Raw genomic sequence first — 27,733 nt, forward strand, 5'->3', positions numbered from 1 at the left:
GGGGTTTCCCCCTCCCAGTTTGATCCAAAAAAAAAAAAAAACTTCACTCCTTCAACTCTTACACAAAGCCCCTTTTATAGTGTAGCTGCAGGATCCCTTGATTATCTTCCTTGAATTTAGGCATGATATACAACATGCTTCCATGCATGTTCACCGTGAAGTGGCTTGCATGCATGCAATACACGCACCTCACCTACTCAATATTATGAAGTGGATGGTTTATTTTTGGTTTTAATTTGTTGATTTTGAATCCCACGTACAGCATGCATATATGTTTTGTGTCCATTATCTTTGCATGTCATCTCCACTTCCTTTTTTTTTTTTCTTAGCACACACTTCACATGTAGACCACATTTAATTTCTTTCTCATTTTGCATTCATAAGCATTTCATGCTTTGTACACCAAAACCTACTCTTCACGTATATGTTCTGTTGTAAAAATCGGTCTACGCGTCCGCCTAAGCGCTAGACGCTCCTTAACCTTGACTGTATCCCCTAGGCGCCCGCCTTGCGCCTAACTCGAACGAATTCGGCCAAGTTAACTTGTCCATTTCAATTGCGTTAGCCGGGTTAATTAACCCGATCGGCTAAATATATACATTTATTTATTTATTTTATAAAATTATATTATATTACATACATACATACATACAGATATACATACACACACACACACATATATATATATACACACACACGTGCATTGTTTTCTTCTTCTTTTTTTAGTTAGCCGTACAGGCGTCCACCTGAGTCCCACCTAAGTCGTTTAGGCGCTAGGCGTTACTCTACCGTCCGACTAGCACCTAGCGCCTAGCGCCTAGCGTAACCATGACACACATGCATAAATCACCATAATTTGCTTTGATTCCATCATGATCAACATAATCAATATATGTCGACTAACGTTAGTACACAAATTAAATAATATTTTTTAATTTGTACCAACAGGCTGTATCCCTTAAATAAAATATATTATCAAATGGCATCTTGCATCCTATAAATTAAATTAGCAGAAATTTTAATGTGGATTGGGAAATCAAGAAAAGAAATTAATTAAAGATGGATCACATCACAAAGTATAGTGCAGAGAGATGTGAGAGCCAAAAGCAAACATTGCACCAAGGTGATGATCAAGGCACCACATTATGAGCGAATTATATAGTGAACCAATATTCATTTTTAGTATACTGAATATTCATTGTTAATGTACTAAATATTTTATTAAAAATAAACTTTTAATGTAATAAAAATAAAATTTTAAAACATAAATATTTAGCGTATTAAAAATGTATTTTTAATATATACTAAAAATGGACATTATATCAATTGTTCACCTTACCAACAGGGACGGAGCCAAGGGGAGGAAGGGGGGCAGCTGCCCTCCTCACCCCACCCCCACCCCCACCCCCATCCCCATCCCCATCCCATATATAAGTTTTGTATGTAAATATGTATATATAGTACATGTGTTAGTATTAGTAAAATAAAACTATTAAATGTCAACAAGTATTTATTTAGATGAGTTGGTTGAGTAAACATGTTGAGTTATGATAAAGGATAGGTGTTCAAATCTTAGCATTAACATAATTTTATAGTTAGTTTCAATATTTTTTATTTTTTTTACTCCTTCCCTATGGTTTCAACACAATCACGCTTTTAATAGCTTTTTAATATTTAATACACACACACACACACACACACACACATATATATATATATATAACATTATTTTATATTAATAATGAGATGTGTTTTTTTTTTTTTAATTATCTCTTTTGGTTTAATGTTTCAACCGTTTTTTTTTACTCCTTCCCTATGGTTTCAAACTTTCAACACAATCAGATTTTTAATAGCTTTTTAATATTTAATACACACATATATATAACATTCTTTTATATTAATAATGAGATGTATTTTTTTTTAAAAAATTATCTCTTTTATTTTAATATTTTACCTTTACTAACAAAAATATCTGAATCCGTCCCTACTTTGTCGTCCCCCCTCAACCGAATTTTTGGCTCCATCCCCGTAGCCCTACTACCGGACAATCCAGAGGATCCATCTGATATTTCATCCTCGACATAATACCTAGCGTGAAAAGAAGCCAAATGTACATAATAAGGAACTGTATAGAAATGAACAATATTTATATTATTATTTCTACTATATTAATAAGAGCCCAAGAGAGTTAGGTCCATAATGGATAGAAAAAATGGCGGTCAAATGTTTTAATCAAATGAATGGCTCAGATTGATCAGATTTTAATTTTTCCTTAAGATTTCCTAATTTATCCTTAATGAATATGATTATCTCTTAACTTTTCCGTTAAATATTATCTTTTCCGTTAACTTCTGTTAATTCACCGTTAATTTACTCATTGATTTCAATAAGAAAGGTTTTAGGTTCTTCGAACCTCATCCCAATTAAAGTTGGCATAATTAGTACTATATTTTACTCTTATTAAATTAAATAATAATTTAGTAGCTACAACAAAAAATAATACATACGCATTTCTTTAATTTAGAATTATATGTCTACAATGTCTTTATTCAAAAAAAAATTATTTATTATCAATAAATTAAATAAGAGAAATAATTTCATTAGTTATATTATTTTTATTTTTCTCCAATATAAAAATTTTTTACATTCAAATTCATCAATTGATTATATTCGCTACATTGTCCCTACAATGTCTTTATTAAAAAAATTTATTCATTATCAATAAATTAATTAAGAGAAATAACTTTATTAGTTATTGTCTTTATATTTCTCTAATGTAAAAATACTTTACATTCAAATTCATCAATTGATTATATTCACTACATTGTCTATTATATTTTTTTGCACTATTTCTTAATTAAATATGAAAGTACTTTAAAAAAAAAATTGGGCATTATCCCAAACGCGCAATGCGCGTAAAAAACTAGTCTACTATACTAATAAGAGCCCAAGAGAGTTAGGCCTATATAATAGGTAGAAAAAATGGCGGTCACATTTTTTAATCAAATGAATGGCTCAGATTGATTAGATTTTAAGTTTTTCTTAAGATTTCCTAATTTATCCTTAATGAATATGATTTTCCGTTAACTTTTCCGTTAAATATTATCTGTTCCGTTAATTTCGGTTAGTTCACCGTTAACTTACTCATTGATTTAAATAAGAAAGGTCTTAAGTTCGAACCTCATCCCAATCAAAGTTGGCATAATTAGTACTCTATTTTACTCTTATTAAATTAAATAATAATTTAGTAGCAACAACAAAAAAATAATACATATGCATTTCTTTTTTTTCTCAAAAGGGAGGATAAAAATAATACATATGCATTTCTTTAATTTGGTATATGTGTCTACAATGTCTTTATTCAAAAAAAATTATTAATTATCAATAAATTAAATAAGAGAAATAATTTCATTAGTTATATTGTATTTATTTTTCTTCAATATAAAAATTCTTTACATTCAAATTCATCAATTGACTATATTCGCTACATTGTCTCTACAATGTCTTTATTAAAAAAAATTATTCATTATCAATAAATTAATTAAGAGAAATAATTTTATTAGTTATATTGTCTTTATATTTCTCCAATGTAAAAATTCTTTACATTCAAATTCATCAATTGATTATTTTCACTACATTGTCTATTATCTTTTTTGTGCACTATTTTTTAATTAAATATCAAAGTTATAATACAAAATAATGTTATATATTTATTTACCAAGTATTTTATTAATACCATGAAAAAATTTAAAAAATATAAAGAATAAAGCCAATCATATTAACTACTTAGGGGATTTGTTGACAAAGAGAGTGATTCAAATCACACAACAAATTGAGGTGAGAACTACCTCGCAATGTCCTTGTTTAACAATCAGCAGTTAACGGTTATCGAATTATATTAGTGAATTTGACCAGCAAATTATATCAATGGTTGGTAAAAATATATTTGAAAAAATCAACTGTTTAGATTAACATGAAAAATGATCTAAGGGTATACATAATAATAATAATAATAATAATAATAATAATAATAATAATAATAATAATAATAATAATAATAATAATAATAATATTAGTTTTAAAAAAATAAAAAATATATAATTAAGCCAATCATATTAACTATTTGGAGGATTTATTGACAAAAAGAGTATTCAAATCACACAACAAATTGAAGTGAAAAACTATCTCGCAATATCCTTGTTTGGCAATCACCAGTTAACTCTTTAGTATTAGTATATATTTAATATTTTATGCCCTAATTTTTATTTGCTCTCCCTTATGTCCCATATGGTTTCAACCTATACAATTATAATCAATCTTGACTATATTATCTTGCATTTGTAAACTTAGAATTGCCTATTTAAATATGCAAATTTAACATTCAATTATCTATGCATGAACAATTCCAATATAATATTGCTTTGATATACTTTAAAGTACTTATTTAAAAAAAAAAAAAAACATTGGACATTATCCCAATCGCGCAATGCGCGTAAAAAACTATATAATAATTTAATAAGAGTCAAATAGAGTACTAATTATGCCAACTTTGATTGGGATGGGGTTCGAACCTAAGACCTTTCTTATTGAAATGAATGAGTAAATTAACGGTGAACTAACAGAAATTAACGGAAAAGATAATTTTTAACGGAAAAGTTAACGGATAATCATACTCATTAAGGATAAATAAGGAAATCTTAAGGAAAAATTAAAATCTGATCAATATGTGCCATTCATTTGATTAAAAAATTTGACCGCCATTTTTTCTACCTATTATAGGTCTAACTCTCTTCGACTCTTATTAGTATCTTAAGGAAAAATTAAAATTTGATCAATATGAGCCATTCATTTGATTAAAAAATTTGACCGCCATTTTTTCTACCTATTATAGGTCTAACTCTCTTGGGCTCTTATTAGTATAGTAGATAGTAGATTATAATTTCATAATGACTGGATATAGCGTATAATCCAAATAAAACACCAAAATAATACGGAGTATTAGAGAACTCATCAAATCAACTATTTATCATTTATTTTTTATTAGTTTTTAATTATTTTTAAATTCAAATTTTTGTATTTTATAGTGCTTTTAATTATATATGATAGTTTTATTAGGATCGGGTCCACTATAAATTGGGTAGGCAAAGAATAGCTTTATTACCCGGGGTGCTAGGCCCTAAACAATACGTACAAAGCCGGGCCAGGTGCTAGGCCCTAAACAATACGTACAAAGCCCGAAGTCAAAGGTGCAGGCCCAGAATGGTGGCCCAATTACAAAGAATAAAGCCCACGGGGTGGGCTATAGCGAATATGCTACTAATAGGAATCGAACCCAGGTGGCTAGGTTGAGAGTATAGACTAGAGATCACTAGACCAAGGTGCATATAGTCTTTGAGTTTCCCCTGTTAAGAATCCAGGACCCCTATTTATAGCATGCCCCCTCCCCTCTCCTGACATCCACATGTCCCACGTACTCAGACGTCACTCCCCCGTTTGTCGCACGCCAACCCGCACGTTCACCGCGCCTCCGACACCCCCGCATTCTCTCCCACGCACCCCGGGCGGACCGCCACCCCGATGTCGGTGACCGCACACCGCCACGCACCGCGCGATGGGGGCGCTGGACCCGCGCGCTGGGTGCGCCATTGCCAGCTAGGGCCAGCACCCCAGCCGACGACCTCCCCAGGCCACCGGCCGCCGCCCCCCCGTGGCCTTGCACGGGGAGTGCTACGACCGCGCACCGGGTGCGCTGGGCACGCCATCACCAGCTAGGGCCAGCGCCCCAACCGGCGATCCCCTCCGACCACCGGCGCCGGCCATCCCTCCGGCTCTCACCGTCGTGCCCCCGATCACATCCCCTGGATCTGTCCGGCCCAACAACGTCAGCCAAATAAGTCCTTAGCTCATACCCAATATCCCCATCAATATATATTTTATATAATAATACTAAACTTAATTTATAAAAAATTAAATTCAAAATAAATTCAGTCAAGTCTTATTAATTGAACTAGACACGTAAAATGAGATGAAGAGGGAGTATAAGTTTGAACCTTAATTTAAAGTTTTTTTTTTTAATCACTTATGTTTTAGCGAGAGACGAGTAGAGGAGATAAATTGCATAATGTGAATCAATTGGCTTAAACGCCTCAAATGGAATGCTTATCAGGTGGATCATGCATATGATACATTATTTTTATGCATAAGGTACATTATTTTCTATACATATGGTGCATTATTTTTTATGCATATAGTACATTAGTTTTTATACGTAATGTTCATTATTTGAATGTGTACAAAATAGTAATAAATTAAAAATAACTTGAAGGTTTATTATTTGAGCATATACAAACTAATTAAATGTTAATTATTTATACATCACTACTGGATATTATGAAATTTTCGACCACCTGAAAGTGATCTTAAATCAAGTTGATACCAAAAAGTGGTCGGAAATAACAACAAAAATTTTTTCGGATACCAAAAGTGGTCGGAACAAGGCTTTCGACTTGATTTAAGATCACTTTCAGGTGGTCGGAAATTCCATAATTTCCAGTAGTGCATGTATATTCTAGGCTCATTTATGTTGTACATAAGCTTCAGTATTTGTAAAACATAACTTAACTTAGTACACACATCCCCTTTACTTAGAAATATAATATTTAGTAAATTAAGGTTCATTATTTGTATGAATAAAGTAAATTTGTCCCCAAATGCTTAGAGCAACCTTATCAATAGATTTTTTGGGGTGTGTGTGTGGAAAGGGTGAAGGGGGGGGGGGGGGAGGGGAGGTTGTTTCAAGAAAATTAAAAAAATAAATAAGTATGAACTGATACTATATTGTAATAGAGTTAGTAGCATTCAAAAAAATAAAAAAAAATAACTAGCATGAGATTTTTCAACAGATGGGGAATGAGATTTTTTCATAATTTCTTTTTCTTGTAAATACAAAATTTTTGTGAAGTCTACTGAATAAGGAGAAGAGATAAAGCACCAGTACAACATGCATGTGTCGGAAAATGCTGCGCCCAACTAGGCATGGAATGAAACTGTTTTTCTATTTATATTTATATTTTTTATAGTTTTTTTGTCATAATAATTTGTTTTTTCTTTCTTTTTTTTTTTTTTTTTCTTTTTCCTCATATCTCTTCCCCCTCCCTCCTACATAAAAACTGAAAAAATATCATCAAAATATTCACACAGATGAAATTACTCTTATACACTTAAATACTTTATTAGAGCATCACCATTTGTTGTAATTTTTTGAAGAGTTTTGACCGGCATAACTAACAAAGAGAAGATGAAAGGAGCGGGAAAAAAAAAACAAAACAAAACAAAACAAAACAAATCAAATCAAAATCAAAATTTTGAAAAACAAAAAATAAATAAATAAATATAGATGTACGCGCCCAATCCGGCGCGTGCAGTTAACGTGCCAGACTGGGCGTGTGACTTTTGTGCTCACGCGTTGTGAGGTACATATCTCTTCGTCACGATGTGATTTCACAGGCAAAAATTCAATATTTACAGGAGAATCGCATGTCTTCTCTCTCTTGATTCTCTTTACTCTACAGGGACATCCAAACCTACAAAAATCATTAAAAACCACTATTAGAGATAAACTTATATGAATAAGCTCATACACCATTATATTTATTTATTTTGGGAAAAAGTTATTTTTTCTATCATAATTTGTAATAATCATACAGACAAAGATTGTTTCTAGAGTACTGCCACGCCACTCTCACTCTTTCCACGTCCTCTCACAGTCTTTCCGTTACTAGTCTTCAGCTTATAAATACAAATAGTGTGAGTAGAGTAGTCATAACATTTTCTTCGCTAGCTTGTATTCCTTTTCCAGATTATACTCCATTTTGGTCGAGATTACAATCACAAAAATGTCAGGCCATGATGGTGGTCCAGGCGGTAGAGGCGGTGGACGTTGTGGTGGTCCCGGTGGTAGAGGCGGTGTGGCCGGCCATGAGGGAACCGGCGGTCCCGACAGAAGGGGACGCGGAGGTGATCCCTCACCACAATAGTGTGCACTTAGTTATTTAGGATAGTTTTTGTAGTTGTGGGAGTGTTTCACCACTCTACATGTTAAAAATCTACCACTTGGTTCCACTATCCGTTTGTAGTAGTGCATTTGGAAGGAAAAAAATAAAAGATAAAGAAAAAAGTGAATGATGAGTATGTGGGGTGCATGCTACCTACCCGAGCGTGCATCGTACATGCGCTTGCTAGGCAAGTAGGAGTGGTGCCACACTGCCACTGCCAGCTCGCAATCGCATCCTCTTTTTCTTCATTCAAATATGGGGAAAAAATCCTAAGGGATTACATGAAAGCATGAACAAATAAAATTAGAAAAAATTTAAAGCAACAAAAAAGTATGGGAAAAATAATGAAAATTTACTTAAACATAAAGATCAGTCAATAACTAGAGCTTAGTTATCATGTTCTATTGTCTAACCTTAGGATCAATAAGAGATTGTGTCAAAATTCTTGATATTTTAGTTGTAAGAGAAAGAAGTATGAAAGTCCATTTAATAGTCTAATTAATTATTAAGCCAATATTAATCTAAGAATTACGCCCGAAGGTGGTATAAAATGGTAGGTCCAATAAAAAATTGAGAAAGAAACTTAAAACTAATGTGGGGAAGGATTTTTGTGATTAAGTGATATAATGGATGATGAAATAGATACTGGAACCACAAAAAATTGAGAAAAAATTCCAACTATTGTGAATGCCCTAATTAATTTCAGTCCATAACTGCATTGCAAATCCATCGGTCACTAATTTTCCTTGTTATACTCATTCTTCTTGACTATGTGTAAGAAAGCATTCCATGTCTACGTAGAGAAAACAATGCCTAAAAATTAAAATTCATGAAATAAATAAAATTATATAACAAATACTACCTTGTAATTAATATAGTCAATGGTATTCAAAAAAATAAATTATATAACTATACACCATAATTTATCAAATAATTTAATGATATTTTAGTTGTAAATTAAAAGAAAGAAAAGTGAAAATTATTTAATAGTTAAATTATCAGGTCAACATAAATCTAGGAATTATCATAGGAAGGGGAAGGACATGGGCATCAATGGCAGTCATGTTTTTTTTTTTTTTAATAATTATTACATGATTATAATTTAATTCATTTATGAAATGTAGAGTAGTTTTAAAGTATATTGAAAATAGCTCTAATATATTTTAGATTAACTTCTTTTTTTATTTACAACATAATATTTTAATTTTAATAGTCTTAATTTTATTTTATTTTTATTGTAAGGTGTATCCATTCCAAAAGTATAATTGTAGGAGAAACATGGTAAGGAGAATCATGTAAATTAGTGGGACTACTAGAATGATAATCTCATGACTCGAAATCACAATAGTATGCACTTAGCCATTTCGGATAGTTTTTGTAGTTGTGGGAGTGTTCTACTACTCCAAATGTTGAAAATCTGTCACTTTGTTCCACTATCCGTTTGTAGTAATGCATTTGAAAAAAAATAAAAAATAAAAATAAAGAAAAAAGGTGAATGATGAGTGTCTGGGGTGCACGCTACCTACTCGAGCGTGCACTGTACGTGTGCTTGCTAGGCAGGTAGGAGTGGTGTCAACTGGCAATCACTTCCTCTTTTCCCACGTTCAAATATGAAAAAAAGAAAAAAAAAAAAAAAAAACAAACAAACCAACGGGCAATCACTTCCTCTTTTCCCACGTTCAAATATGAAAAGAAAAAAAAAAAAAAAAAAAAAAAAAAAACTCCTAAGGGATTACAAGAAAACATGAAAAAATAGAATTAGAAAAACATAAAGCAACAAAAAAGTATGAAGAAATATAATGAAAATTTACTTAAACATAAAAATAGAACGTTTGTCGTCCGTTGAGATTTGAAAGACTAAGTTATCAAATTCTCATGGTCCCACTATGACATTGACAGTTAATAATCATTTTGCTATATTGAAAATTAGTTAAATCTAATTAAGCACACACCATTACAATTTTTGAGTCTTGTGATTGTTGTTCTAGTGTGACCTATAAAAATTGTGTTACAATACAACTTTTCGTCTGTTGAGGTTCCAAAGGCAACATTATCAAATTCTCAAGGTCCCATCTTGATAGCTATCAATCTTTTGGATATTGGAAATTAGAGAAAATTACACTTTTGGCTCTGTGACTGTAGGAGTCTTGTTAATTTTAGTACTTAATTTTACAACCTAACACTTTAGTCCCGTGACTATACAATTTTTAACACATTTGGTCCACCCAGCTAAATTACCGGCCAAATGTCGTCGGAAAGTTATAAAATTATTTTAATTTGTTTAATTCGAGGGAACAATATGGTCATTTCAAGTTCTTCTTTTTCTTCCATTCTCCTTCCTACTTTTTCTTCCTTCTTTATTTATCACATCAACTTAAGTATGATTGTAGGAGAAACACGATAAGGAGAATCATGTAAATTAGTGAGACTACTAGAACGACAATCTCATGACTCGAAAGTCGAAACCACAATACTGTGCGCTTAGCCATTTAGGATAGTTTTTGTAGTTGTGGGAGTGTTCCACTACTCCAAATGTTAAAAATCTGCCACTTTGTTCCACTATCCGTTTGTAGTAATGCATTTAGAAAAACAAATAAAGAAAAAAAAAAGTGAATGATGAGTGTGTGTGGGGTGCACGCTACCTACCCGAGCGTGCATCGTACGTGCACGCTTGCTAGGCAAGTAGGAGTGGTGCTAACTGGCAATCACATCCTCTTTTCCTTCATTCAAATATGGAAAGAAGAAAAAAAAATCCTTCGGAATTTTAAGAAAACATGAACAAATAGAATTAGAAAAACTTAAAGCAACATTAAAATATGGAAAAAATAATAAAAATTTACTTAAACATAAAAATACGTTAATAACCTGCAGCATTTAGTTATCATGTTCCACGGTCTAACCTTAAGATCAACACCAAAAGTTGAGTTAATTTTCTTGTTCTCAAACTTGATTTTGTGCCTAACAAAACACCAATGTTTGAATTATCCCTGGATATCTATCTCCAAGAAGGCCAAAAAAACAGCAAAGATGAAACAAAAGCCCAGTTGCATAAAACAACTAAGTATTTTCTACAGCAGTAAAACATGACAGCCTTCACATTTTCCTTGATTATAGGCAATGGCTTAACATTAGCCCTACCACCGGAGGATCCATCTGATATTTCATCCTCGACATAATACCTAGCGCAAAAAGCAGCCAATAAGCATAATATGCGGGTGGAACTGCATAGAAATTAACAAAACGTTTAATTATTGCATCAAACAAAATACTAGATCAAGTAAAGACCAAGAAAATTAGTAAAACACTAACCAATGGAGACTGATTTAGTGCACCGAGCATATCTGCAGCAAACAAAGTTAATAATTAAGTATTATATCTCTAGCCCCTAATAACAATTTTGCAAACCTAAGGCAGAATGTAGACAAAACTGTACTTTATGATACATTATAGGTGTGTTTGGTTCGCACATGTGAATCAAAATTAGAATAGGAATCAAATATTTGATAATGTTAATGGGTTTTAGTGAAATTAGTTTGAATGTTTGATAGTAAGGTGGAATTGGAATGATTACCAATGTTTGGTTATGTATAACCCCGGAATGGGAATAAAGGTTTTAAAAGTACAAAAAAATAAAAAATCAAGAAAATTAATTTTAATATAATGACATTTAAAGCATTAATATGAAAAAAAAATTGAAAACAAAAATCTGAAAGTACTAATTCAAACTTAAAAATTAGATTACAAAAAATTAGATTTTATTATTATTATTATTATTTTATTCAAGAAAGACGATGAGGAGAATCATGGGAAGTGGATCCACTTAATGTGTGTGCTTAATTAGTCGGCAAATTATACTATGGACCGCGGTCCACAATGCATTGTGGTCCAGGTATTAAAACGGTAAAGAAACGGCACCTGTTCCGCGTCATTCGCAAAATAACTTTGATTGTATAACATATTCAGTTTCATTTTGTATATATATACTGCAGTTTCATTTCAACACAACTACTACAGTTTCATTTCGATATAATTACAGTTTCATTCGAAATTATACACTCAAATATGTGAAACTGTTATTCAGTTTCATTTCATATACACAATAGTTTTATTACAACACAACTACATTATCATTTCAATATAACTACAGTTTCATTGTACAATATACACTCAAATATGTGAAATGTTATTCAGTTTCATTTTTATATACACTGCATTTTCATTTCAACACAACTACAATATCATTTTGATATAACTACAGTTTCGCTGAACAATATACACTCAAATATGTGAAATTGTTATTCAGTTTCATTTTGTATACACTACAGTTTCATTTGATAATATAAAAATAATAGGTGGGGCACTGTCAGTTTAGATACATTGTAATTTCAGTTGATAATTAACACACCAAAAATACGTGTTCCGTTAAGTTGTAATGGCTACCCTTAGTTTACTTAATGAAACGGCGCCGTTTTTGAACCATGGTCCACGATATAATTGCGGTAATTAGTCACTTAAGGCCCTACTTCGGATTGCTTATGGGGTGGTGTATATAAATTCTATATAATTCATCTTACTAAGGCCCTACTTCGGATTGCTTATGGGATGGTGTATATAAATTCTATATAATTCAGCTTATTTATATAAGAAAGACTAAGAGTGTATTTTACCGTTTGATAGCAATATTACTATTATTTTCTATAATAAATGTCTTAGGTACGAGTCATGTTCCAATCAGAGTTGACATAATAATACATAGTTTGATATACTAAACTATACCTTTATTCATAGTCTACACTAGGGTGGGGAAGACAAAGATTCAAGAAAACAAAATCAACTCAAGTCACACAAACGAGTTAAATGGCACTAAGAAGCTTTGTGCGAAGAGTTTGATTAAGATAGTGTTAGAAACTATTTTATTATTACACAAATGTTACTATGTTTTGAATCTGTACACACACATTCTCATTAAATACCTAGAATATTTTTTACATTTAGGTTGGTTTACCTCTTTGTGGTCCTTTGTCAGCTAAGTCACAAGACGGGTTTACCTAATACACACCATTGAGTAATGACTACGGGTTTCCATCGTCACACAAAAAAATTTTGTAATCCCAGTAATGAGAATCATGTAAATTAGTGGGTCTACTAGAACGACAATCTCACGACTCGAAACCGCAATAGTGTGCACTTAGCCATTTAGGATGGTTGTTGTAGTTGTGGGAGCTAGTGTTCCACTACTCTAAATGTTAAACATCTGCCACATAGTTTTTGAAATGCACTGTGTGCAGAGAGAGATGAAGAAGAGTACGCAGAAGAAGAAATGGAATTGTAATATATTTCCCATATGTGATAATGATAAACATACAAGTAAAGAGAGATATATATACAAAACAATATAATGGTAAAATAATGAATAAAAGAAATCTACTTAATATGTAGTCTATGTATATGGAATGAATTACACCCCTAATTATGTATAGAGAGATTAATAGAATATATTTTCTATATTTAATCTTTACACTCCCCCTCAAGCTGATGGGTGATGCATGACCTTGGATGCGATGGCTTCAAATGATTGTGGAAGTAGACTTTTGGTGAATATGTCAGCCAATTGTTACGTTGAAGGAACGTAGGTGGTGCGAAGTTGGCCATCATTAATCTTTTCACGAACAAAGTGGCAATCAATCTCAACATGTTTCGTTCGTTCATGAAAGACGGGGTTGTTGGCGATGTGGAGTGATGCTTGGTTGTCACAGTGGAGTTGTGCCGGGTGGGTAGGAATGTCTAATTCAGAGAGTAATAGTTGAAGCCATGTGATTTCACTAGCAGCATTAGCCATTGCACGGTATTCGACTTCAGCTGAGGACCTTGAGACATTAGATTGTTTTTTTTTTCCATGAGATTGGACTTGTGCCAAGAAAGGCACGGTTTTCCTTTAGTGTCCATTTTCTGGATCATTTTCTGCAACTTTTCTTATCTCATTACTCATGGCTTCAACCCTAGCATATTGGGCTACATTCCCAGATACTTCATACATCCCTGCCTTGGCGTTTCTTCTATTGTACCAGAAAGTGGTATTCGAAGAGATCTTTTCAATTAATGCCTCAGCGTCTGCAGGTTATGATGACACGAATGCCCCACTAGAAGATGAATCCAGAAGCATTTTGCTCTCATCGTTTAAACCTCCGTAAAAAATACAGATTACGTCCCAAGGGTGCAGCAGATCGAGAGGGCATTGTCTTCTTAATGTCTTGAATCTTCTCCATGCCTCACCCAATGATTCAGTTGCTCCTTGTTTGAAATCTTGCACTTTCTTGGGCACTTTCATTGTTTTGGTGAGAGGGAAGAATGCGTTCATGAACTCTCGATATAACTGTCCCCAGGAAGTGAAGTGTTCATTGTCTTGTGAATCCAATCATGTCTCGGCTTCTCCAATGACAGAGAATGGAAACAAAGTAAGGCAAATCACGTCCTCTGGAACTCCATTGGGTTTAAACATACTGCAGGATCTGACAAATCGGGTCATGTGGGCATGCGGGTCTTCCGAAGGGAGTCCACTGAATGGATTGCTCTGTATCATGTTAATGACAGACGGATGGATTGTAAAGTTGATCCCTTCAATAGGCTGGATATAGATGGAATTGTGCATAGAGAACTCGGGAGTCATATACTCCGCGATTGTTCTCATATGTCTTTCTCCTGGTTGTCCTTCTCTATTCCTGTCTTCCGCATATCCTGGCACTTCTTCATCAAGCCCTACATTGTTGTTCACATGTTCTCTCGGGGGAGAACCTTCAAAAATGTTTACTCCTGGTTAAGGTTATTGTGGTGCCATTGTTGGCCTTATCCTTTCGTCTCTTTCCTAGTTGTTAACCGCACTAGTGGATGCCATATTGATCCGTATTTCTTGGTTTCCTTCGGCTCTTAGCCTTCTTCTTGAAGTTCTTTGAATTTCTGGGTTTAACGGAATCAAACTTTCTATTCCGTGAGATTTGTTGTGCATCAACTCCAAATTTGGTCTTTGAAAGCAATGTAGCCAAAAGTAGCTACACTGTTGGGTCAAATGAAAGAAAAGAACATAGAAAAAGAAAACTTAATCGAATTTCAAGGTTGTCCTTCCACACGTACTCACAAGCTCAAGCTACCGTTTGCCATTCTCCGGCAACGGCGCCATTTTTGACCGGCACCCGCTCATTGGTTGTGGTTCTTGAAAGCGTGGTCAAAAAGATTGAAGTTGTAAGGTTGGGATTTGGTAGGGAATATCCCGACCGACATAAGCTCCACCACGACCGGCTTGCCTTTGTCTTTCTCTTCTGATCTTTGCAGGTGGCAGGTCAGGCTTTTTCCATGGAGACCCCGGTCGGGAATGGCCGGAAGTTGCCCGAACGCTGGTGTCGACCACCGAGCGGCAGCCCTTCGACGAAAGGGCTGGCACAAGGACGCGAAAGGATGCGTGGCGGCTCTTCATGGCGACAGACAGGGCACCCGGGGGGATGACACGTGGTGGCTACGTGGAGGACATGCCGAGCAGCCGGAATCTTGTCCCCGGCATAGCGGCTATAAATGCCCACAGTAGCTACAGTGGGGAGGACTTTTGGACGATCGATAGGTTGTTGTTAGAGAATCCCGACCGCACTCAGTCGGTACTCAGAGCAACCAAGTAGATTGTACTTAGGGCCTTTACCGTGATCAATAAAGATTTTACTTGCTTTAATTGGTCTCGTGTTATTTTATATTGCTTACATATAATTAGCAGTATCATTTTGGCGCCGTCTGTGGGGAGCCGTGCAAGAAATCAACGTCTTGACGAGCACCCGATCACCATATCGACATGTATCCGTGGGCACACAACAACTTTGCCGACGACCAGGCGGACGCGGCGAGCTCCTCCGACCACTATGCTACCCAACAGCAGGGTCAGACGATGGACCTCAACCTCAACCTCTCACCACCGCATCCGTCAAATACATACCCGGCCGCCCAGCAGCCGGTGAATTACATACAACCAGGATACCCAACACCCGGTCTGCCATACCAGCAGCAGCCCATGATGTATCCCGCCCAGTATCCGTACCCGGTCCCACCTCCACCGTACGGGTATTGGCCAGGCCAACCGATGTGCTACACTTCCCCGGTTGGTTATCCACCATATACGCCTGCCTATACAGCTCCAGCCGCCGCCCCTCCAGTACAACCGACCGCACAAGTGGAGCCGCAGCGTCAGTCCACATCCCGGGCTCGACGCTCGGCTCATTCGCGGTTGGGGTCGAGGGGTGCTGATGCGATGGAGGCACCAGCTCAGGCTGTTCAAGCGGAGGACCCTGAAGAAGTTGCCCGAGCGGTAGCTTTTGATCGTCTCCGACCAGAGATGCGCCAGCGTTTGGGACCCCAAGACCCGAATCGCGGGCAAGAGGACGTACAAATGCAGGAAGCTAGCCACGAGGCTTCATCCGGGTATAGCGGGTCGAGATCTCACCGACGGCGACGCGCTCGGGATACAGCCCAAGCCGCTCAAGCCGCCGAGCTCAACGAAACCCGGGGACTACTCTATAACCTCCAGGCGGAAGTTGCGCAGCTCAGGAATGCGTACCCAGGAACACCCCCGGTCAACCAATCAACCTTGCACCAGACGCCTTTCACAGCAGCGGTAATGGCCCAGCCTTACCCGCTCGACTTGAAGGTCTCTGGAGAGAAGAGTTATGACGGACGGGCAGATCCTGAGGCCCACGTGAATGATTTTTTCAGCAACATGATGCTGAAGGGCGTTTCGGACGCCGTGATGTGCAGAGCCTTTTACTCGACCCTCACCGGTCGGGCAGCAGAGTGGTTCCGTACCCTGCCCCCGGGGTCGATCGACAAATTTGAGACCCTGGCGATCAAATTTGTGAGGAAGTTCATCACTTCCAAAGTGGTGAGGAAGTCCTACATGTATCTCGAGAAGGCCAAGCAATTAGAAGGGGAAAGCTTGACCGATTTCCTCATCAAGTGGAAAGCGGCGGTCGGGGAGGTCGAGCCTATGGACGATGCGACCGCCACCCACATGCTTCACATATCTCTCCGGGCGGGGCATTTGTATCAGGACTTCATCCTACACCCCCCGACCAGTTACGAGGAGGCCCTTCGGAGGGTCACAGATTACGCCAACGCCGGCGAGGCGAACGCCGTAAAGCGCTTGCAGGAGGTCGGCTCTTCGTCCCGTAAACCGGCCGACCGGGCGGAACATCGGTCGGGAGATGACAATCCCCGATCCCGCACCAGGCCTGGCGAGTTTACGGCCTTGAACCGATCCGCAGCGGAGGCCCTGCAATACGCCCAGTCCTGCAACCTCATCAAACTCCCCCATCCCGATCGAGACGGCCCTAACAAGAGTAAGCACTGTGCTTACCATCGATGTGCCGGGCATGACACCGAGGAGTGTACCCACTTGCGCCAATTGTTAGAAGATCTGTTGAACAGAGGAAAATTGGACAGGTGTGTGGGGAAGAGAGAGGAAAACAAAAGGAACACCGATCGGAGGGATCATAGACGTTCTCAACACCGCTCTGATCGATCTGGGCAAGACAGAAGGGATGATCGTCATGATGACCGACGGGACCCCGACCCTCCGTCCGGTAGCCGCCCGTCCGGAAAACCTACCATCCACGTCATTTTTGGTGGGCTGGAAGATGCTTCCCGACCGCGGACTAATTGCCCGGTCGCAGTAGTGGATTCCCGGGAGACCGGGAAGAGGCAGAAGATGGAGCCCATAACCTTCACCCTTGAGGACCAACCTACCAGCAGCGACCACGGCATGGAGGCGCTCGTGGTCACGATCGACGTTAAGGGGACAGACGTCCAGAGGGTTATGGTTGACACGGGCAGCAGTGTGAACGTCCTATACTTGGACGTGTTTGAAAAGCTTGGCCTTGACAGGAAGGAGCTGACTCCGGTTGGTGTACCACTGTCAGGATTTACCGGGGCTCTTATCTACCCCGAGGGAAAAATAACGCTCCCGGTCGAGATCGGCACACCTCCAAAGTCGATCAAAACGGAGCTAGAATTTGTTGTGGTCAACCTTCATTGCGTCCACAACATCATCTTGGGCCGGCCCGCCATTATGAAGATCGGTGGGATAATTTCTATGCCCCACCTATGCATGAAATTCCCTACCCCCAATGGGGTCGGCGTGATCCGCGGCGATGTCCAATCCGCCCGTAAATGCTACACCCGAGCGGTTAACAGACGCGACTCCGGTCCATCTTCCCGGGTGAATACCATAGCCAAAGAGGAGGCTAAGGAACGGAAGGAACAGCCTGAGCCTTCCGAAGAAATAGAAGAAGTTCCCCTGTCCGAGGACCGCCCGGACAGGAAGATTAAGATTGGCCGAGCCCTCACCCCCGAGCTCCGAGCGGAAGTTCTGGCCGTACTTCGGGAGTACGCTGATATCTTTGCGTGGGGGCCCGAAGACATGCCCGGGATCGATCGGTCAAGTTAGCCGTCGATCCCGCAGCCAAGCCGGTCGTGCAGAAAACACGACACCTTTCCTCCGATCGCCGCGAATTTGTCAGAGAAGAGGTCAAAAAGATGGCGGCGATCGAGCACATCCGTCCGGTGATCTATCCCGAATGGGTGGCGAATATTGTCCTTGTTCCGAAGCCCCCAGCTTGGAGGATGTGCATTGATTTCACCGACCTCAACAAGGCCTGTCCGCTCGACCCTTATCCTCTACCGAGCATTCACCAAATGGTCGACGAGACGGCCGGGGCCGAGTTAATGAGCTTCATGGATGCCTTCAAGGGGTACCATCAGATCATGATGCACCATGAAGACGAAAGTAAGACAGCCTTCGTGACCCCGGATGGGCTGTATTGTTACCGAGTGATGCCGTTCGGCCTCCGAAATGCAGGAGCGACCTACCAAAGGATGGTCAACATGCTCTTTGCTGATCTACTGGGCCGAACGATGGAGGCTTACATCGACGATATGCTGGTCAAGAGTCGAGACCGATCCGACCACACTCGGGACCTTCGGGAGTGCTTCCAGATCATGAGGAAGTACCACTTGCGGCTGAACCCGACCAAGTGCACATTCGCGGTTCAGACCGGCAAGTTCCTCGGCTATATGATGACAAAGAGAGGAATCGAGCCTAACCCGGCCAAAGTAAAAGCGATTCTGGACATGCAGCCACCTTCCACCGTTCGGGAAGTCCAGCAATTGACCGGTCGGTTGGCAGCTCTCAGCCGGTTCCTCTCCAAGCTAGCCGAGCGCGCTTTACCTTTCTTCAAAGTATTGCGAAAGGTTAATGGATTCGTCTGGGACGAAGAATGCCGAGCGGCTTTTGATGAGTTGAAGGAATACCTCATGTCACCGATCGTACTCTCAAAGCCTGAGCTCGGGGAAGAGCTAGACGTATACCTTGCCGTGTCCGATCGCAGTAAGCGCCGTGTTGTGCCGAACCGATCCGGAAGGGGTCCAGCGACCGGTGTACTATGTAAGCCACGCGCTATATGGTCCCGAGCTCCGGTACTCCCGGTTAGAGAAGGTCGTCTACGCCTTATACATTGCTGCAAAGAAGTTGGCTACCTATTTCCAAGGTCGAGCAATTCGCGTGTTGACCGATCAGCCGATCGGGCCAGTCCTCCGAACTGCTTCATCGTCCGGCCGCCTAGTCAAATGGGCGTTAATGTTGACCCAGTACGCGATCGAGTACCGACCGAGACCGGCTATTAAAGGTCAAGCTCTTGCGGATTTCTTGGTTGAGTGCACCGCCCGGGATACCCGGCCTCCTGAGGTTGCGGATCCCGAGGCTAAGTGGTGGTCGCTGGCTACAGATGGGTCGAGTAGCAAGAAAGGAGCAGGAGGAGGAGTGGTGGTCACGAGCCCGGAAGGATTCAAAGTCTATTTTGCTCTCATGTATCAGTTCTACCCGACCAACAACGAAGCCGAGTATGAAGCATTTGTAAATGGCTTGCAATGCGCTCGGGATTTGGGGGCTGAATACATCCGAGCCCAAACAGATTCTGCGCTCGTGGTCGGGCAAGTTCTCGGGGACTATGAAGTCAATGGTGAGCGTTTGCAGTTGTACCGAGACCTTGCCATGGAAAAGCTCGCTCAGTTCCGGGGGTATACCGTCCGACACATACCCCGGTTGGATAACGCCGATGCGGATATCTTATCCAAACTGGCCCAAGACGCCCCGGAACACATGTCGAAGATAGCTCGGATCTTGGTGATCCCCAAGCACAGTATCCATCGCCTGCCGGTCAATCCAATCCAACTGGCGGAAGACAGCTGGATCACCGATCTGAAGGAATACCTCGAGCACGGTCGACTCCCAGACGACCCACAACGTGCTCGAAAAGCCAAGCTGAGAGCCCCGAGGTTCCAAGTCTTGGATGGTCGTCTATATCGGCGATCATATGGAGGCCCTCTTATGCGTTGCTTAACCGCATTCGAGGCCGAGCTAGACATGAAGGAGCTTCACTCGGGAATTTGCTCTTCACATCAAGGAGGCCGATCCCTGGCCCGTCGTATCATGCTGATCGGGTACTATTGGCCGTCCCTCCAGCTAGACTGTGAAAAGTTAGCTCGGGAATGTGAGACGTGCCAACTGTTTGCCCGGATGCCTGGACGACCGGCAACGTTCTACCAGCCAGTCACGACCGCAATTCCTTTCGCTAGGTGGGGGGTAGATATCTTGGGCCCCTTCCCTCAGCTCTCCGGTCGGAGAAAGTTCGTGATCGTCGCCATAGATTACTTCTCCAAGTGGATAGAAGCCGAGCCCTTAGCCACGATCACATCTCAGCAGTGTGCTCGCTTCCTTTGGCGCAATGTCATTTCCCGTTTTGGCGCACCCGTGCATCTCATTAGCGACAACGGTCGCCAGTTTGTGAGCCAATACTTCCAGAATTTATTGGCCACGATCGGGACGACTCACGTCCGGTCGTCGGTCGCTTACCCACAGGGAAATGGACAAGTGGAGAATGCTAACCGGACGATATTGGAAGGTCTGAAAAAGAAGTTACACTCGGCCGGTCGTAGTTGGGCCGATGAGTTGCCATATGTCTTATGGACTTATCGGACGACCCCGAGGGAAGCTACTTTGGAGACCCCTTTCGCCCTGGTTTACGGAGCTGAGGCCCGACTTCCGATCGAGGCCTGGATTCCGACCGATCGAGAGAGAACCTATAATGCGGAAGAGAACGAACACGCGATGGCCGTGGACCTTGATGGGGTCGAGGAAAAACGAGAGCTAGCCGCTCGGCGTATGGCCGAGTACCAAAAACGTGTCAAGAGTTCGAAAGACGTTCGGGTCAACCCTCGTTATTTTCAAGTCGGAGATTACGTTCTACGACGAAGGGAGGCCAGTCAGCCTTTAGAGGGTGGAAAGCTAGCTCAGAACTGGGAAGGGCCATACATCATCAACGCGGTCATACGGCCGGGAACGTACCGACTGGAGACAACGACTGGTCGGCTAATCGAGGGGACTTGGAATTCCGAACACCTCGTTCTTTTTAGGCATTAGCCTATTTTTTGTATTTTCTAGACGAAGCGGGGGCCTGACCTGTGAGTAAGTCCCGGTCGTCGGTTGAAATTAAGCTTTATCATTATAAATACTAACCGCCTGCGAGCGGGAAGGTTTTAATGTATATACGATCGGTGATTGCTCGACCGCTTGCATGCGGCGGCCCGGTCGGTTATTTTCTTTACCTTCAGTGCACGCAGATCAATTTATCTTCAACATTCATCAACCGGGCGAAATCTATCGACCGGTCAAAACGCGCTCCACATTGGCGGACACCCAAGTCATGCCACTGATCGGGGAAGCCAGGAGCTCTCAGCATTATTCCCCGATCCGTCCAACTTCTGTCCACTATTGCACCCACTCGTGCCTCGAGCGCACAATAGTGTGGGGGCTGGGATAAGGAAGTATTTGCAGGCCCGTCGCTCGGTTACATTCCGACCGTAGAGGCTTGTTTTCAAAATAAGGAAGTATTTGCAGGCCCGTCGCTCGGTTACATTCCGACCGTAGAGGCTTGTTTTCAAAAAATTTTCGACAAAGGCCCGGAGATCGGGTAAACCCGATCGGTTGGCCAGATTTGACGTCGAAATATCGAACGCACGACCAGGCCATAAGGTCGTAAGGTCGGGCGTTGAGCGGATCGAGTATTGCGAGACCGGGTCTAAAGGCCAGGTGGTCGAGTGATTATGATCAGTGTGTGCAAATTGAAAGCAAGGAAACAAGAGACGAGCGACGCAAGATAGAGCAAAAAACAAATTTTATTAACTAACAAAAGCTGCCCGGTACAATCCAGGACCGGGCTCCCGATCAATGTTCATTACAAAAAGAAGAAAAAAAGCCTACTCTATTTTTTTCGTCTCCCGAGCTCCAGCAGCCGCCTCCTTCCCGCTTGAGGTGACTGCCGTTGATGCCCCGGCTTCAGACGCCTTGGCTTTTGGGGCAAAGGGAGAGGGACCGGGATCGGCTGGGTCTGGGGGTAGTGCCGAGAGGACCAGCTGAAGGTTTTCCCCGTCTAGAGCCTGCTCCAACCGGGAACGGACTCGTTCAAGCATCTTCCGTTTCCCGGCCGTAAAGCCCCAGCGACCGAACGAGACGATCAGCTCTTCCCCGATCTCTGTTCCCCGGGCTGCTGTAAGGAAGGCCGAGCCCAAGTCCTTGTCCTTGAAGGCTGCCCGCGCCAGCTCGCTCGGATTCTCGAGCTGAGCCTTCAGCCCCTTGGCTTCTCCGATCGCCCGGCTGGCGACCTTCTCGGCAAGAACCCGCTCCTCGTCGCCCTTCTTCAGGGCCTTTTGCGTCTTCTCCAGCTCGGCCTAGAGCTCCTTGATCTCCTTCAGACGACGAGCGGCCGTCTTCTTATGATGATCAGCTTCCTCGGCCAGCATAGCCTGACCTTGAAGGAGTTGGGTCGCCCGGGAGATCTGCAGTACAAAAGGGTATTCAGGGTTAGCCCGGTCAAAGATACTTGGGCAAAGAAAGATTATAAGTTGGGAAACTCACCTCAGCCAGGTCGTGGCCGATCCGTTCAGCCACCTGGGTCGGGGTCATCTTCCCCAGATCCACTCGGGCTGGCGCGGCGTTGCCGATCCGTGCCAGCACGGACGTAGAATCCCTTTCCCGCCCGACCGAAGGGCTCGGGCTGTGTTGGTCACGGCGGCGCTTTATGCCGCCCACCTCGGTCGCGCCCTTGTCGGTGACCTTCTCCTTTCCCCGAGCGACCTCTACCCGGGTGACCAGGACGTCAGGCTGCTCGACGACGAAGCCCTCGCCCGTCGTCACGGTCGAGGCGCTCAGAGGTCGGGCAGAGGGAATCTCCTTTTCCCCAGCCGCTTTGGTCTTGGCCTTCTTCTTCCCGCCGAGGGAGATCTTGGCGGGCGGGGGAAGGGCGGTGTCTTCATCACCGAATTCTGCCATGGCTGCAATAAAAAGAGCAAAGTTAGTTTGATCAAGAAATGAAGCTAGGTCGGGAGGAACGGCTCGAGCTAAACCTTTCTTCTTTCGTTTCGACGGCTTGGCGACCGTCACGCCCATCGGTACGGGCAGGTACTTCTCCCTTAGCTCGTACGTGGGAGGCGGGAGCTTGGCGGCTGCGAGACTCTCGGCTGTCCGGAAGATGGAATACTCGTGTATTTCACTCGAGATCCGAGTGACCGTCTCCTTGAGCGCCTGAGTCACGGCCGGCACCACTTGCTTTCTGAAGTGACTGCTCCAAGTGCGATCGACCAGGAGGATCCAGGGGTCGTATTTGATGGAGAAAATTCTGTTCTTCCACCCCTTGTTGTTCCCAGGCAGGCCTTTGATGGCGCACATATCTGCTCGGGATTGCAGCATCAGGAACCCGCCCCCGTAGCGGGCCGGGAGAACCTTGATCTGGTAGATGAAGTTGAACAACTCCATCGTGCACTCGGCCTCGTGACGAGTGCATATCTGCGGAAAGCAGGCGAGGATCCGGTGGGCGTTCGGGCAGACTTGAGCCGGAACGACCTGATAGTACGCTAGAAAGGCCGTCAAGAGGGCCGGGAAGGGAATGGCAATCGGGGCCATTAGGGAGTCGTAATGCATCCCGATCCACTTGCCCCGATGCCTGTCAATTACGTTCCCCAGCTGCCGGCTCGTGTCGAATTCCACCCGACCCCGGAGTACTTCAGCAATCCGAGCTGCTTCGCCTTTGGTCAGCAGGCTCATTTCTTGCTCGACACTCTCGCTGTTCAAAAATTCGAGCTCGACGGCTGGTGTGGCCGGCCCGGCCGGGTCTTCTTCGATCTGCTCAGGGGTATTTTCCCGATCACCCCCTCGAGGAGCAGCTTCCGGGTAGTCCCCAACCACCCGGGTAGGCGTTTCCCTAACGCCCTCGGTCGGAGAACCCCGCCCGCTTGACGTGGTTCTCTCTTCCTCTTCTTCGCTGGAGCTCCCCGATCCGCAGGAGCTAGAGCTCGACGTCCCGGAGGAGCTTGATGCGTTGTTATGCTCGACGGCTCGCTCAGGGGCTGGCGTTGCTCGGGGGCTGGCTTCGGGAGTGCAGGACATAATGTCCACTTCCTCGTCGCTGATATGCTCGACCTCCTCATCATAATCCGCGATCGAGGCGTTTTGACTGTCAGAGTCCGTCATTTCGATCTACCTAACGGTCGGTCGGGGTTAGTAAAGGACTTGAGGCGTCCGGGACAGTTAGTTGACCTAGCGTTCTACCTATAGTTGAAAGCCTAAAGTAAAGAAGAAGGATTAAGAGCTTACCGAGTGGAGGGAGATTGAAGCTTGAAGTTCGAAGTTTGCTTGCTCGACTGCCTTGCTAAGGTGCTCTGCTCGGGACTCTCCGAGGGTACCGATTGATGCGCAAGAGTGAGGAAAGTTCAAATGTGGGCCTCAAAGGCCTATTTATAGGAGAGCATTTAGGCGGGAAAATGAATCCACTTGCATGACACGAATGGCGCTGAATCCGAGGCGACGGTTGCAGTCGCAGAGGCCGGCAGTGGCCGACACGTGGCGAGGAGGGGAATGACAGCTGGCCGGTCGGTCTAATACCTGACGGTTGGGCTTCTTCATCCCGTCCCGTTTTTTCCCGACTGATCAAAAAGGCCCGGGCTGGGGGGCTTTTGGTAGGGAATATCCCGACCGACATAAGCTCCACCACGACCGGCTTGCCTTTGTCTTTCTCTTCTGATCTTTGCAGGTGGCAGGTCGGGCTTTTTCCATGGAGACCCCGGTCGGGAATGGCCGGAAGTTGCCCGAACGCTGGTGTCGACCACCGAGCGGCAGCCCTTCGACGAAAGGGCTGGCACAAGGACGCGAAAGGATGCGTGGCGGCTCTTCATGGCGACAGACAGGGCACCCGGGGGGATGACACGTGGTGGCTACGTGGAGGACATGCCGAGCAGCCGGAATCTTGTCCCCGGCATAGCGGCTATAAATGCCCACAGTAGCTACAGTGGGGAGGACTTTTGGACGATCGATAGGTTGTTGTTAGAGAATCCCGATCGCACTCAGTCGATACTGAGAGCAACCAAGTAGATTGTACTTAGGGCCTTTACCGTGATCAATAAAGATTTTACTTGCTTTAATTGGTCTCGTGTTATTTTATATTGCTTACATATAATTAGCAGTATCAGGATTGATATGGATAGATGGTAAAACAGGGAGTTAGAAACACCTCGAGTGTCGTTCCCTCGACGAATGACAACTTGAAAGTTGGGCTATAAATAAGGTGAGGTTGACGAAACACTCAAAGACTCGATTAAGGAAGGTTATTTGACGTTGTTGGTTTGTAAGGAACTTGAAACTAAGAAAAGCTGGTTAAGAATAGGGATTTACTCAGAGAGAGAAAGGCGGTTAGGATTGGGTTTCTATTGTGTTGTGTGATTGGTCAATCCCAAAACGGGAGGCTTGTGGTGATTTGATTGTGCGCTACTAGTCAAGAGAAGTGGATTACGAATGCGTTAGCCGATTCGGTCTATACGCCACCCGTAGGAACTCTTATTCTCTACGGGGCATTTAAGAAAACACTTTGCACTCACTTCTTTCCGGATCTTGCCCTCTCGGATCGAAGACGGAGAAATGGAGAGGATCAAGGCTACCCGGATCTAGCAATCTCTTGCCTAGATCTAGGTTTCCAACTGATAGGCACATTTTACACTCATATTTTAGCTACATATTTATAATAATTTTGCATTAGTTATTTAATATTATCTTATAATTAGTTCTTTTTATATATAATATTTAATATATATAATATATATATATAATATATAAAATATAATATATAATTTATTTATAATACCTATTACGTACTACTACTATATATATGCATTATATATATATATCTATACATTATATATTATTTAAATAAATTAAGTGGCCCACTTCTTAGTAAAAAAACAAAACAAATAAAGGATTATAATTATGTTGTCCTTTTTTGTCTTCAATTCGTGTGGATCATGCAGGAAAGTAGAGGAAATGCGATTCCATCGCCGAGAGTCATGCAAAAGACATTTTCATGCAGCGATAAAAAAATAAGAATTGGATGGTTGAGGTTCATTGAGCCTATTTTTAGAATGCTATAAATAGTAGGAGTTTCCTATTGTAAAGTGTTCATTCTTCCCCCCCCCCCCCCCCCCCCTCGAATATTCTTTAAGGTTGTTATCAATGTCCATTCGCGGCTAATTTCTTGTTTGGTTTAGTGAATTGAAGCCCCGGAGTTCATTACGCTGTAAGGTTATTTATTTATTTTTATTATATAATTTTTATGCATTTGGGTATTAAATATTCTTCTAAGTTATTTGAATAGTTGTATCATTTAATTGCTAGGGAGGCCTACTAGTTATTTACTTGATATAATTATTTGCTATATTAGATAATGTTGTGCTACAAATTATTCTAATATTCAGTAGCAACTGGGTTAATTATTGACGGCTTAGTGATAATTGGACTCGGGTAGAATATTTTCCTAAATTAAATGCAACCGCTTGTGCTTGTGTTATTTAGTTTGTCGGTTTTCCTAGTTCCTATTGCTGCTATTAAATTAAATCTATAGCGCTTGTCTTAGGTTATTTAGTAGTTAGGGGTAATTAAACCGCTTGTGCTTTATTTACCTACAACTAAGGGAAAACAGAAAGGAAATAATTTCACGACAAATATTCAATTGCATATTAATTACTTTATTAATCAATGATCAGTGTTGAATTCCGGTGGTGGATCTTTACTAACCAAGGTTTCTTATTATAAGTGTTTTCGATATATTATTTTCATTGCTTTATTCGTTCAGTTAAATTACTTGTTTATTTAAATTCTCTTTTAATTGATCTTTATTCTCGATATATTCCAAACCCCCCTTCCTTTAATTTGAGCACTCTAGTTACTCCTCGTGGGATCGATCCTTACTCCCGCTACTACGTTTGTAAGGTTTTAATTTGGGAGCCTACGACAGCTCACCAAATTTTGGCGCCGTTGCCGGGGAGATTTTCTAGCTTATTTTGTGTTTATTTATTTATTTTGTTATTTGTTTATTTGTTTTTCATTTGTCCTAAAAAAAAATTTAAAAAAAAATCTTTTCTTTCGTTACTTTTACATAATTGCTGCACTATCTTTAACGGTTTATGCCTATAACTCGATCTGCTAATCAAGAACTCTTGCCGTACTATCCAGAAATTGAAAGAACTATACGCAGGTGGAAGAAACAAGCTTTGAG

The 27,733-nt window shown here is 41.6% G+C and overlaps 1 protein-coding gene and 1 long non-coding RNA gene across 2 annotated transcripts in view; both read right to left on the minus strand.

The window, feature by feature from the left end:
* Positions 1–27,733, minus strand: part of LOC109147272 (protein argonaute 5) — a 91,156-nt gene that overhangs the window by 19,663 nt on the left and 43,760 nt on the right. The window lies entirely within an intron of this gene.
* On the minus strand, positions 128–11,403 carry LOC109147274. Its single transcript, XR_002048618.1, has 4 exons — positions 11,364–11,403; positions 10,967–11,275; positions 404–409; positions 128–137 (listed from the first exon to the last, which is right to left on the minus strand). It is a non-coding gene; the product is annotated as an uncharacterized LOC109147274 (long non-coding RNA).

This window comes from Ipomoea nil, unplaced genomic scaffold (genome assembly GCF_001879475.1).
Source record: "Ipomoea nil cultivar Tokyo-kokei standard unplaced genomic scaffold, Asagao_1.1 scaffold1978, whole genome shotgun sequence".
NCBI lineage: Eukaryota > Viridiplantae > Streptophyta > Magnoliopsida > Solanales > Convolvulaceae > Ipomoea > Ipomoea nil.